Source organism: Hyperolius riggenbachi, chromosome 12 (assembly GCF_040937935.1).
Source record: "Hyperolius riggenbachi isolate aHypRig1 chromosome 12, aHypRig1.pri, whole genome shotgun sequence".
NCBI lineage: Eukaryota > Metazoa > Chordata > Amphibia > Anura > Hyperoliidae > Hyperolius > Hyperolius riggenbachi.
Window position 1 is genome coordinate 19,863,261 of NC_090657.1, and position 12,311 is coordinate 19,875,571.

Here is a 12,311-nt window from a genome sequence, read left to right on the forward strand (position 1 = left end):
CTCTGTTTATTTCTCTCATCTATACCAGTATTTCTGCTGTCCTTTACTAATAGTATTGTAGTTATACTGTACTAGGAGTAGGACACTCACTGACTGTCACTGTTTATAGGCTACTAGCTAGCTCCTGCGTGTGTGCACTCACTCACTGTCTGTGTGTACACACACTCTATTTCCTTCTGATTACTGATAGATTATTGTTAGTTAGTTGTACTTACTTACTACTTACTCTTACTGTACCCGTAGGGACACTCACTGTCACTGTTCATATAGGCTACTAGCTCCTGCGTGTGCGCACTGCACTCACTGTCTGAGTGTACACACACAACACACACTCTATTTCCTTCTGATCGCTGATTGATTATCGTAATTAGTTAGTTCTACTTACTGTTACTACTTACTCTTACTGTACTAGGAGTCTAGGACACTCAGTCACTGTCCATAGGCTACTAGCTCCTGCGTGCGTGCACTCACTGTCTGAGTGTACACACACCCACACTCCATTTCCTTCTGATCGCTGATTGATTATTGTAATTAGTTAGTTCTACTTACTGTTACTACTTACTCTTACTGTACTAGGAGTCTAGGACACTCAGTCACTGTGTTCATAGGCTACTAGCTCCTGCGTGCGTGCACTCACTGTCTGAGTGTACACACACCCACACTCCATTTCCTTCTGATCGCTGATTGATTATTGTAATTAGTTAGTTCTACTTACTGTTACTACTTACTCTTACTGTACTAGGAGTCTAGGACACTCAGTCACTGTCCATAGGCTACTAGCTCCTGCGTGCGTGCACTCACTGTCTGAGTGTACACACACCCACACTCCATTTCCTTCTGATCGCTGATTGATTATCGTAATTAGTTAGTTGTACTTACTGTTACTACTTACTCTTACTGTACTAGGAGTCTAGGACACTCAGTCACTGTGTTCATAGGCTACTAGCTCCTGCGTGCGTGCACTCACTGTCTGAGTGTACACACACCCACACTCCATTTCCTTCTGATCGCTGATTGATTATTGTAATTAGTTAGTTCTACTTACTGTTACTACTTACTCTTACTGTACTAGGAGTCTAGGACACTCAGTCACTGTGTTCATAGGCTACTAGCTCCTGCGTGCGTGCACTCACTGTCTGAGTGTACACACACCCACACTCCATTTCCTTCTGATCGCTGATTGATTATTGTAATTAGTTAGTTCTACTTACTGTTACTACTTACTCTTACTGTACTAGGAGTCTAGGACACTCAGTCACTGTGTTCATAGGCTACTAGCTCCTGCGTGCGTGCACTCACTGTCTGAGTGTACACACACCCACACTCCATTTCCTTCTGATCGCTGATTGATTATTGTAATTAGTTAGTTCTACTTACTGTTACTACTTACTCTTACTGTACTAGGAGTCTAGGACACTCAGTCACTGTCCATAGGCTACTAGCTCCTGCGTGCGTGCACTCACTGTCTGAGTGTACACACACCCACACTCCATTTCCTTCTGATCGCTGATTGATTATCGTAATTAGTTAGTTCTACTTACTGTTACTACTTACTCTTACTGTACTAGGAGTCTAGGACACTCAGTCACTGTGTTCATAGGCTACTAGCTCCTGCGTGCGTGCACTCACTGTCTGAGTGTACACACACCCACACTCCATTTCCTTCTGATCGCTGATTGATTATTGTAATTAGTTAGTTCTACTTACTGTTACTACTTACTCTTACTGTACTAGGAGTCTAGGACACTCAGTCACTGTGTTCATAGGCTACTAGCTCCTGCGTGCGTGCACTCACTGTCTGAGTGTACACACACCCACACTCCATTTCCTTCTGATCGCTGATTGATTATCGTAATTAGTTAGTTCTACTTACTGTTACTACTTACTCTTACTGTACTAGGAGTCTAGGACACTCAGTCACTGTGTTCATAGGCTACTAGCTCCTGCGTGCGTGCACTCACTGTCTGAGTGTACACACACCCACACTCCATTTCCTTCTGATCGCTGATTGATTATTGTAATTAGTTAGTTCTACTTACTGTTACTACTTACTCTTACTGTACTAGGAGTCTAGGACACTCAGTCACTGTGTTCATAGGCTACTAGCTCCTGCGTGCGTGCACTCACTGTCTGAGTGTACACACACCCACACTCCATTTCCTTCTGATCGCTGATTGATTATCGTAATTAGTTAGTTCTACTTACTGTTACTACTTACTCTTACTGTACTAGGAGTCTAGGACACTCAGTCACTGTGTTCATAGGCTACTAGCTCCTGCGTGCGTGCGTGCACTCACTGTCTGAGTGTACACACACCCACACTCCATTTCCTTCTGATCGCTGATTGATTATTGTAATTAGTTAGTTCTACTTACTGTTACTACTTACTCTTACTGTACTAGGAGTCTAGGACACTCAGTCACTGTGTTCATAGGCTACTAGCTCCTGCGTGCGTGCACTCACTGTCTGAGTGTACACACACCCACACTCCATTTCCTTCTGATCGCTGATTGATTATCGTAATTAGTTAGTTCTACTTACTGTTACTACTTACTCTTACTGTACTAGGAGTCTAGGACACTCAGTCACTGTGTTCATAGGCTACTAGCTCCTGCGTGCGTGCACTCACTGTCTGAGTGTACACACACCCACACTCCATTTCCTTCTGATCGCTGATTGATTATTGTAATTAGTTAGTTCTACTTACTGTTACTACTTACTCTTACTGTACTAGGAGTCTAGGACACTCAGTCACTGTGTTCATAGGCTACTAGCTCCTGCGTGCGTGCACTCACTGTCTGAGTGTACACACACCCACACTCCATTTCCTTCTGATCGCTGATTGATTATTGTAATTAGTTAGTTCTACTTACTGTTACTACTTACTCTTACTGTACTAGGAGTCTAGGACACTCAGTCACTGTGTTCATAGGCTACTAGCTCCTGCGTGCGTGCACTCACTGTCTGAGTGTACACACACTAAATTTACTTGTGATTACTACTGATTATTGTAACTGCTAGTTGTACTTCCTGACTGTTACTACTTACTTACTGTACTAGGGGACACTCACTCAGTCACCTCACCAACCAACCCACTCCATTAAAGTACCCCACTTTTCACCCGCCCTTTTACAAAACTTTTGTCTATACGCCCAAAACATTTAAGATGTCTGGAAGTGGCAGCCAGCGCGGTTTGGGCAAGGGGAAGGGCAGCAAGGGAATCAGGAGGAGAGGGAGCAGCATTGTGGCAAGCCGCGGCCGCGGGCGCGCCACCATGCACAGTTCCGCAGCAGCAGCAGCAGCGTCAGTGGCTAACATTCCTCCCATAGCCACTGGCCGTGGACGCCTTGGGCGCCGCCCAGCAGGAGCATCTGCAACTCACGCTGCAGAGACACAGCAGCAGCAGCGTGTAGCACCTGCTCCCATTTTCCTCCAGCCGGGTCGGAAACATCCCATTGAGGAAAAGGATGCAGACACTGTGGTGCAACTCATGACGGAGGATGAGCAGCCCGCCATCAGCTCTGCATCCGAGGCCTCCACCCTCACCACCACCACCACCCCTGTTCGCAGCAGCCGCCCAGCAGGGTCTGGGGAGGAGGCCAGTTCACCGTCACTCGCCGACCTGTCATTCAGCAGTCTTTTGACCCCAGGCATCATGAGTAAATTGTCTGCTGTTGTTGGAGATCTTGAGGAGGAGATGCTGATGGGCACTTTGGGGGATGAGGGATTGGACAGCAAGACTGTGGCGACAGTCAAGCAGCCTATCCATGCATCAGGAGAGGAGTTTGGGGGGTCCTCATCCCAGCAGGACATGTTTCAGGAGGGGGAGGATGATGATGACCCGGTGACAGACAGAGACTGGGTGCCACCACCTCCAGGGGATGTCGTCCTCAGCAGCTCTGAGGAGGAGGAGGAGGATGCTCTTGTGGGCCTTGCAAGGAGGCGCATCATTGCAAGCATTGGCAGCAGCAGTAGGCAGGTCCCACAGCCTGCTGATGTCTCAGGCTCAGCAGCAGCAGCAGCAGCATCTGCCAGTACCACCACCAGCCGCACCCAAGCCCCCCAAGCCCCCCCCCCAACCACCACAGGGAGACAGGCAGCAGCGCTTCCATGCCGTAGGGGGATGTTTAAGTCACCAATCTGGCGATATTTCACCATGCCCACTGTGTACAGCAAGTACGCCACTTGCAACCACTGTCAGCGGAAGTTGAGCAGAGGTGCAGACCCCTTAAAGTTCTGCACCAGCTCGCTCATCAACCACCTTGCGGCTAAACATTTCCACCAGCATGAGGAGTTCCAGAGGCTGAAGGCATCTGGTGCTGGCAGTGGCACCACACCCATCACTGCACAGCCTTCAGCAGCAGCAGCAGCAACAGCAGCCACCCACCCTCCTGCTCCTCCAGCAGCACCAGCAGGAGTGCGGAAACGCACTGCTCCTCCCCCCTCTGCAACTCCTGCCGCCGACACTGAGGCCTGTTCTGGCAGCCAGTCCTCAGTGGCCTCCTCTGCTGTGTCTGCTGATTCCCGTGTCAGCAAAAGGCCACGCCAGAGCCTTTTGAGCGAGTCCTTCCAGGGGGTGGTTAGGGCTCTGCCTCCCAGCAGCCGTCGCGTGCGGCAGCTGAACGGCTTGCTGGCACGGGCCATGTGCTCCCAACTCCTGCCGTACACGCTCGTGCAGGAGGGAAGCGACATTCGTGCGCTGCTTGCTTGCGCAGCCCCAGACTGGCAGCTCCCCAGCAGACACTTCTTTGCCCGCAAGGCCATTCCTGCACTGCACCGCTTTGTGATGGCCAATGTGGAGCGAGGGCTGGAGCACGCGGTTGGTGAAAGGGTCCACGTCACCATGGACTCCTGGAGCAGCCGCTTCGGGACAGGCCGCTACCTGTCCTTCACTGTCCACTGGGTCAGCTTGGTGGAAGGGGGTGAGGATGGGAGAGCAGCAGCGGGCACAGCAGCAGCAGCAACACAGTGGGTGGTGCCACCCCGCAGGCTCAGGGGAACTGCAGCAGGTTCCTCCGATCCTCTGCCATCCTCCGGCACACCTGGCCAAACCCCCCGCCTCAGCAGCAGCGTGAAGGCCCGCCACTGCCAAGCGCTGCTGCACTTGGTCAGCCTTGGGAAGACCAAGCTGACGGCAACCCATGTGTTGGCCAAACTCCAGGAGCAGGAGAGGATTTGGCTGACCCCCAGAGGCCTCAGAGTCGGAGAGGTGGTGGCCGACAATGGGGCCAATCTGGTTGCCGCAATAGACAGGGGAAACCTGACCCACATCCCCTGTCTTGCCCACGTGCTGAACCTGGTGGTGCAGAAGTTCCTGCGCACCTACCAGGGGATGGGCGAACTGCTGGAAACGGCAAGGAATGTTGTGCGTCACTTCCGGCGCTCGGCTGCAGCCTGTGCGAGCCTGGAAGACGTGCAAAAGGAGCTGGATCTGCCACGCCATCGGCTGATCCTTGACGTTCCGACTCGCTGGAACTCCACCCTGGCGATGTTGGAGCGTCTGGTTGAACAGAGGCGCGCTGTCAAACAGTACCTTGCCCTGGCCACTGTTTCCGCAGCTCAGAGAAGGGACAAGACCAGCAACTTCCCGTCCATCGTCCCCGATGATGACTGGAGGCACATGCAGCAGGTGTGCTTAGTGCTGGCTCCCTTCCTGCAGGCCACAAACATGGTGAGCAGGGACCATGCTATGGTCTGCGAGTGGGTGCCCCTGGTTTCTCTGCTGAACAGGGCCCTCGATGCTTTGCTGGAACAGGGAGCGGCAGCCTTGGACCAGCAGGAGCGGCAACCAGCTGCGCAGTCCACCTCTGAGGGGGAGGAGGAGGAGGACTTGGTGGAGGTCCCTGACCTGGCTGCTGATGAGGGGGATCAGCACAGCGCAGCTGAGTTGGTGCGGGGGTGGAGAGAGGATGAGGCGGCAGAGGAGGAGGATGAGGACAGCACTGACGTCGATGTGCCAGCAGACGTGGCCCGCCTCTTCCCAATGGCAGCGCACATGCTGACGTGCCTGCGCAGGGACCCCAGGGTGATCCAGATGAAGCAGAGGGAGGACATCTGGATCAGCATGATGTTGGACCCACGCCTCAAGGGGAAGTTGAGCCAGTTCCTGCCGCCTGCAGGAGGAGACCCAGCGCAACAAATAAGGAGCTTGCAGCAGGCCCTTGTTGAGCGCTTGGAGGAAGCCTTCCCCCAGCCTTCCACCCCCACTGTCCAGCAGCCAGCACAGAGGCAGCAGCAGGTGCCTGCATCCAGCAGCAGCAAGCGCCCCACAGACCTGCTGTCTCTCAGCCACGAGCTCTACAGGACTGTAGAGGCTCCGGCAGCAGTGACTAGAGAGGAGATGCATGCAGCAGCATCCTCCTCCGGTCACAGCCAGCGCCTGACCCGCATGGTGGCTGACTACATGGGGTCGTACAGCGGGCTTGACAGCGATGCCCCTGTTGATCCCATGGAGTATTGGGTCAAGCGCATGGAGATCTGGAGCGAGCTGGCGCAGTACGCCCTGGAAGTGCTGTCCTGCCCCCCTTCCAGCGTGCTGTCCGAGCGCTGCTTCAGTGCAGCTGGTGGTGTGGTCACCGAGAAACGCTCACGTCTGTCTCACAAGTCTGTGGACAGACTGACGTTTCTCAAGATGAACCAGGCGTGGGTGGAAGGCGAGTTCCTGGCCCCTGTTGTCGGCGAGAGGGGGACATGAACTGGCTGCCGGAACCATCGTTAATGTGCCTTACCACCCTTTACCACCTCCTGGCTCCTGCTCACTAAGCCAGCCTGGTTCACTTTGACTATTACGTCGCCTGCAGCCACACATTTTACACCTACAGTGGGCTGCTGTGTACTGCCCTTCTGCTGTCTGTCTGTGTTTCCCACTGCCAGGGTACACAGAATTACCTTCTGCTGCCACTCTGCCACTAGCTATTACGTCAAACAATAGCTATATTGGTTGCAAAACCAAAACCAAACAAACCATTAAAAAAAAAAAAAAGGTTTAATTTTTCTGAGGTGCCCGGGTTGAAAACTGTGTTGTCCCAGTTGTGTATTGGACACAATGTGGGCTGCACGACCGCTGTCTGGGACCTCCTGTTGTGTTTATTTACAGCCCTGGTATCACCGCTAGGTACCAGGGCTATTATGTCACGCTGCCTACCTGCTGCCACACTCACACTGCTCCTCCATACCTCCTCCTGCTGCTGCTGCTGCTGTCTGTCTGTCTGTGTTTCCCACTGCCAGGGTACACAGATGATTTACCTTCTGCTGCCACTCTGCCACCAGCTATTACGTCAAACAATAGCTGCTCGCCTACTCCTCCATTCCTCCTCCTGCTGCTGCTGTCTGTCTGTGTTTCCCACTGCCAGGGTACACAGATGATTTACCTTCTGCTGCCACTCTGCCACCAGCTATTACGTCAAACAATAGCTGCTCGCCTACTCCTCCATTCCTCCTCCTGCTGCTGCTGTCTGTCTGTGTTTCCCACTGCCAGGGTACACAGATGATTTACCTTCTGCTGCCACTCTGCCACCAGCTATTACGTCAAACAATAGCTATATTGGTTGCAAAACCAAAACCAAACAAACCATAAAAAAAAAAAAGGTTTAATTTTTCTGAGGTGCCCGGGTTGAAAACCGTGTTGTCCCAGTTGTGTATTGGACACAATGTGGGCTGCACGACCGCTGTCTGGGACCTCCTGTTGTGTTTATTTACAGCCCTGGTATCACCGCTAGGTACCAGGGCTATTATGTCACGCTGCCTACCTGCTGCCACACTCACACTGCTCCTCCATACCTCCTCCTGCTGCTGCTGCTGCTGTCTGTCTGTCTGTGTTTCCCACTGCCAGGGTACACAGATGATTTACCTTCTGCTGCCACTCTGCCACCAGCTATTACGTCAAACAATAGCTGCTCGCCTACTCCTCCATTCCTCCTCCTGCTGCTGCTGTCTGTCTGTGTTTCCCACTGCCAGGGTACACAGATGATTTACCTTCTGCTGCCACTCTGCCACCAGCTATTACGTCAAACAATAGCTGCTCGCCTACTCCTCCATTCCTCCTCCTGCTGCTGCTGTCTGTCTGTGTTTCCCACTGCCAGGGTACACAGATGATTTACCTTCTGCTGCCACTCTGCCACCAGCTATTACGTCAAACAATAGCTGCTCGCCTACTCCTCCATTCCTCCTCCTGCTGCTGCTGTCTGTCTGTGTTTCCCACTGCCAGGGTACACAGAATTACCTTCTGCTGCCACTCTGCCACCAGCTATTACGTCAAACAATAGCTATATTGGTTGCAAAACCAAAACCAAACAAACCATTAAAAAAAAAAAAAAGGTTTAATTTTTCTGAGGTGCCCGGGTTGAAAACTGTGTTGTCCCAGTTGTGTATTGGACACAATGTGGGCTGCACGACCGCTGTCTGGGACCTCCTGTTGTGTTTATTTACAGCCCTGGTATCACCGCTAGGTACCAGGGCTATTATGTCACGGCGAGCTGCCTGCCTCATTGACTGCCTGCTGCCACACACTCATCCTCCTCCTCCTGCTGCTGAATTTACCTCCTGCTGTCTTTGTGTTTCCACTGCCAGGGAGCACATACAATGGCGCTTCCAACATGCGTGCGCCCACCAGCTATTTGTTACGCTCAAAAATAGCTGCATTTCTTAAAAAAAAAATTGAAAAGAGAAATACGTGAAGAAGAAGAAGACGATATTGAAAAGGAAGGAGAAGATGAAGATGAAGAAGAAGAAGAAGATGAAGAAGAAGATGAAGAAGATGATGAAGAAGAAGATGAAAAAGAAGAAGAAGATGAAGAAGAGGAAGAAGAAGAAGATGAAGAAGAAGATGAAGAAGAAGAAGAAGATGAAGAAGAAGATGAAGAAGAAGAAGAAGAAGATGAAGAAGATGATGAAGAAGATGAAGAAGATGAAGAAGATGAAGAAGAAGAAGAAGAAGAAGAAGAAGAAGAAGAAGAAGAAGAAGAAGAAGAAGAAGAAGAAGAAGAAGAAGAAGAAGAAGAAGAAGAAGATGAAGATGAAGATGAAGATGAAGATGAAGAAGATGAAGATGAAGATGAAGATGAAGATGAAGATGAAGATGAAGATGAAGATGAAGATGAAGATGAAGATGAAGATGAAGATGAAGATGAAGAAGAAGAAGACAATATAGAAGAAGAAGAAGAAGATATAGAAGAAGAAGATCGAGAAGAAGAAGAAGAAAGATAAAGAAGAAGAAGAACAAGTATATACAGTAACACTACTGAACAAAATTAAGGACACAACTTCTCTTTCCACATTTTTTTTTAAAGGAACATCCCCACATAATCACTTGCTGTTGTTACTTGGAAAAAAAGAGGTTTCTTGCATCATTCACCCTCAAAACAAGTGTTGGAAGCTATTTAAGGCCAATTCGAATAGTCAGCTCGAATAGTTAGCTCGAATACCGACTCGAATAGTGAGCTCGAAGTCCGAGGTCGAATCGAATAGTAAAAATTATTCGACTCGAATATTCGACTGACCTCGAATAATTTACTATTCGAATTCGACCAAACTCGAATTTTAAAAAGGGGTATTTGAGCATCACTACCCCCTAGCATAGTAAACATTATGACAACAAGTACCCCTTGACAAATATATATTTGATTGTAGTGCATGATCATTGGTTCTAAACAACTTCCAAGCATTTACTATTGCTTTTAATTCGCTAAAATACTAATTTGGTGTTGTTAAATAAGATTTAGCATTTTCTTAAAACTAAATTTGTTATTCTTGGTAAAGTATATCAAGCCTGAGTACCCCCTGGGACCATCAGAAGTACCCCTGGGGTACGCGTACCACACATTGAGAACCTAGGCTATAAAGGATAATACTGAATTTGAGCAGGTTGATATGATGAATATATACTGCAGCTTATACTACTTCCACTTTGAAAGTGTTCTAAAGGAATTATGAATAAGAATATTTATGCATGTCAGTGTTTCCCCTGAGCAGGAAGGGGGCTGGTAGTGCTGCTTGTATTGGTAGCTGCTGCCAGCTATTGAGGACTGTTCCGCTCTCACTTGTAAGAGATGGAGGAGGGAAACCCAAGCTGAGTGATTGTTTTAACTGCTGTATAAGTAACATACTGTTTATGGAACAATAAAAATGATAGTTCAACATACAGATGTATCCTATAACTACTACAACCACATCACTCTGACGGGCGTGATCGCAGTGACAGCCCAAGGACTGCCTAACGCCAATTAAAGGGGTGCGGTTTTGCAGGAGACTGCAGGTGCCGATGCGCACGCATGTCCACTTGGATGACTGAGCTCCACTCTGCCATCAGTTTCCCAGCAGCGATCGCTATTAGGGGACTGTTAGACAGCGAAACCGTCATCTATTTACTGTGTACAGCGCTGTGATCCACGGCAGCGCTGTACTGGGGACAGCCCCCTGGGGGAGACAGTAGCAATCCGCTGTCATAGGCTGAAGCCTATGACAGCCGATCAGTCATAGGCTGGCACGGGGAGGGAGAGATAGGAAAATAATTTAAAAAATAGATCTGTTAAAAAAAAAGCAATAAATATTTGTAAAAAATAAACGATCCTGGGAGCGATCAGAGCCCACCAACAGAAAGCTCTGTTAGTGGGCAGAAAAGGGGGGGGGGAATCACTTGTGTTCTGAGTTGTACAGCCCTGCAGCAAGGCCTTAAAGCTGCAGTGGCCTTAATTGCAAAAAAATAGTCTAGTCACTAATAGAGATGGCCCGAACCTCCGATTTTAGGTTTGCGAACCTCCGCAAACGTTCACGAACCGCCATAGACTTCAATGGGGAGGTGAACTTTGAAAACTGGCCACAAAAGTGATGGAAAAGATGTTTCAAGGCATCTAACACCTGGAGGGAGACATGGTTGAGTGGGATAGACGTCAAAAGTCCCAGAAAAATATTTAGTTTTCACTCAGCTGTGTTTTAAAGGGAATGTCCAAGCAAAATAAAAAAATGAGTTTCACTTACCTGGGGCTTCTACCAGTCCCATGCAGCCATCCTGTGCCCTCGTAGTCACTCACTGCTGCTCCAGTCCCCCGCTAGCAGCTTGCCGACCTCGGAGGTCGGCGGGCCGCATTTGCGTACATTTTTACGCATTCCCGCTAGTGCAGGAACATTAACACATACATTTTTACGCATTACTGGTCCAATGCATAAAAATTTACGCATTGGACCAGTAACGCGTAAAAATGTATGTGTTAATGTTCCTGCACTAGCGGGAATGCGTAAAAATGTACGCAATGCGGCCCGCCGACCTCCGAGGTCGGCAAGCTGCTAGCGGGGGACTGGAGCAGCAGTGAGTGACTACGAGGGCACAGGATGGCTGCATGGGACTGGTAGAAGCCCCAGGTAAGTAAAACTCATTTTTTTATTTTACTTGAACCTACCCTTTAAAGGGAACCAGAGAGGATGAACTATACATACCTGGGGCTTCCTCCAGCCCCATACGCACGGATCGCTCCCACGCCGCCGTCCTCCGCTGCCTGGATCCGCCGCCACCGGGTCCCGTCATTGCCGCGAGTCGGCAAGTCGGCCGGCGGACGCGGCCAATTCTCCCCATCACAGGGTGCTCTCCCCATACAGATACGCATGTGGCTGCTTGCTGCGCAGCCGCATGCGTACATGTATGGAGGGAGCCCCTGTGATGCGGACAATTGGCCGCGTCCGCCGGAAGTGACGGGCCCGGTACCGGCGGATCCAGGAAGCTGAGGACGGCGGCGTGGGAGCGATTCAGGCTTATGGGGCTGGAAGAAGCCCCAGGTATGTATAAAATCCTTGCCTTTTTTCACCCCTCGTTCCTCTCTGGTTCCCTTTAAGGGCAGAAATCACATTCAATGCTAAATTGCAGGCCTAAACTACTGCATGTGTATACATCAATCAGGGAGTGTAATTCTTCCACCCTCCTTCTTCTTCTTCCTCTCTCTCTCTCTCTCTGATTTTGTCTTCCAGGGATTTGTAGGCTGTCAAAAGCAAGTTCACATACATTGGCCAGGAATCAAACTCAGGTCAACTGCTTGGAAGGCAGCTATGCTCACCAGTATACCACCATTGGCCGGGAATCGAACCCAGGTCAACTAACATTACAGGCTGAAGCCAGTCATTTCACTCATCTCTTCAACTACAAGAAAGGCCCAGGAGTAGTCTTAGCTACCGTAATATCTATGTTACGGCAGGGCCCATATTACACTTTCTCTTACAGGGCTATGGAAACCGTTTTGCACATGCGATAAAGCGAGGTGCAAAAATGAAATCATGCCTAGCAGAGGATGGTTTTTAATCCATCATCCTCTGGGTTATGGGCTCAG

At 49.9% G+C, this 12,311-nt stretch overlaps 1 pseudogene; it reads left to right on the forward strand.

Moving 5' to 3' along the window:
- The first annotated feature begins 9,887 nt into the window (after positions 1 to 9,887).
- Positions 9,888 to 10,070, forward strand: LOC137542601 (small nucleolar RNA U3; annotated as a pseudogene).
- The last annotated feature ends 2,241 nt before the right edge of the window (positions 10,071 to 12,311 follow it).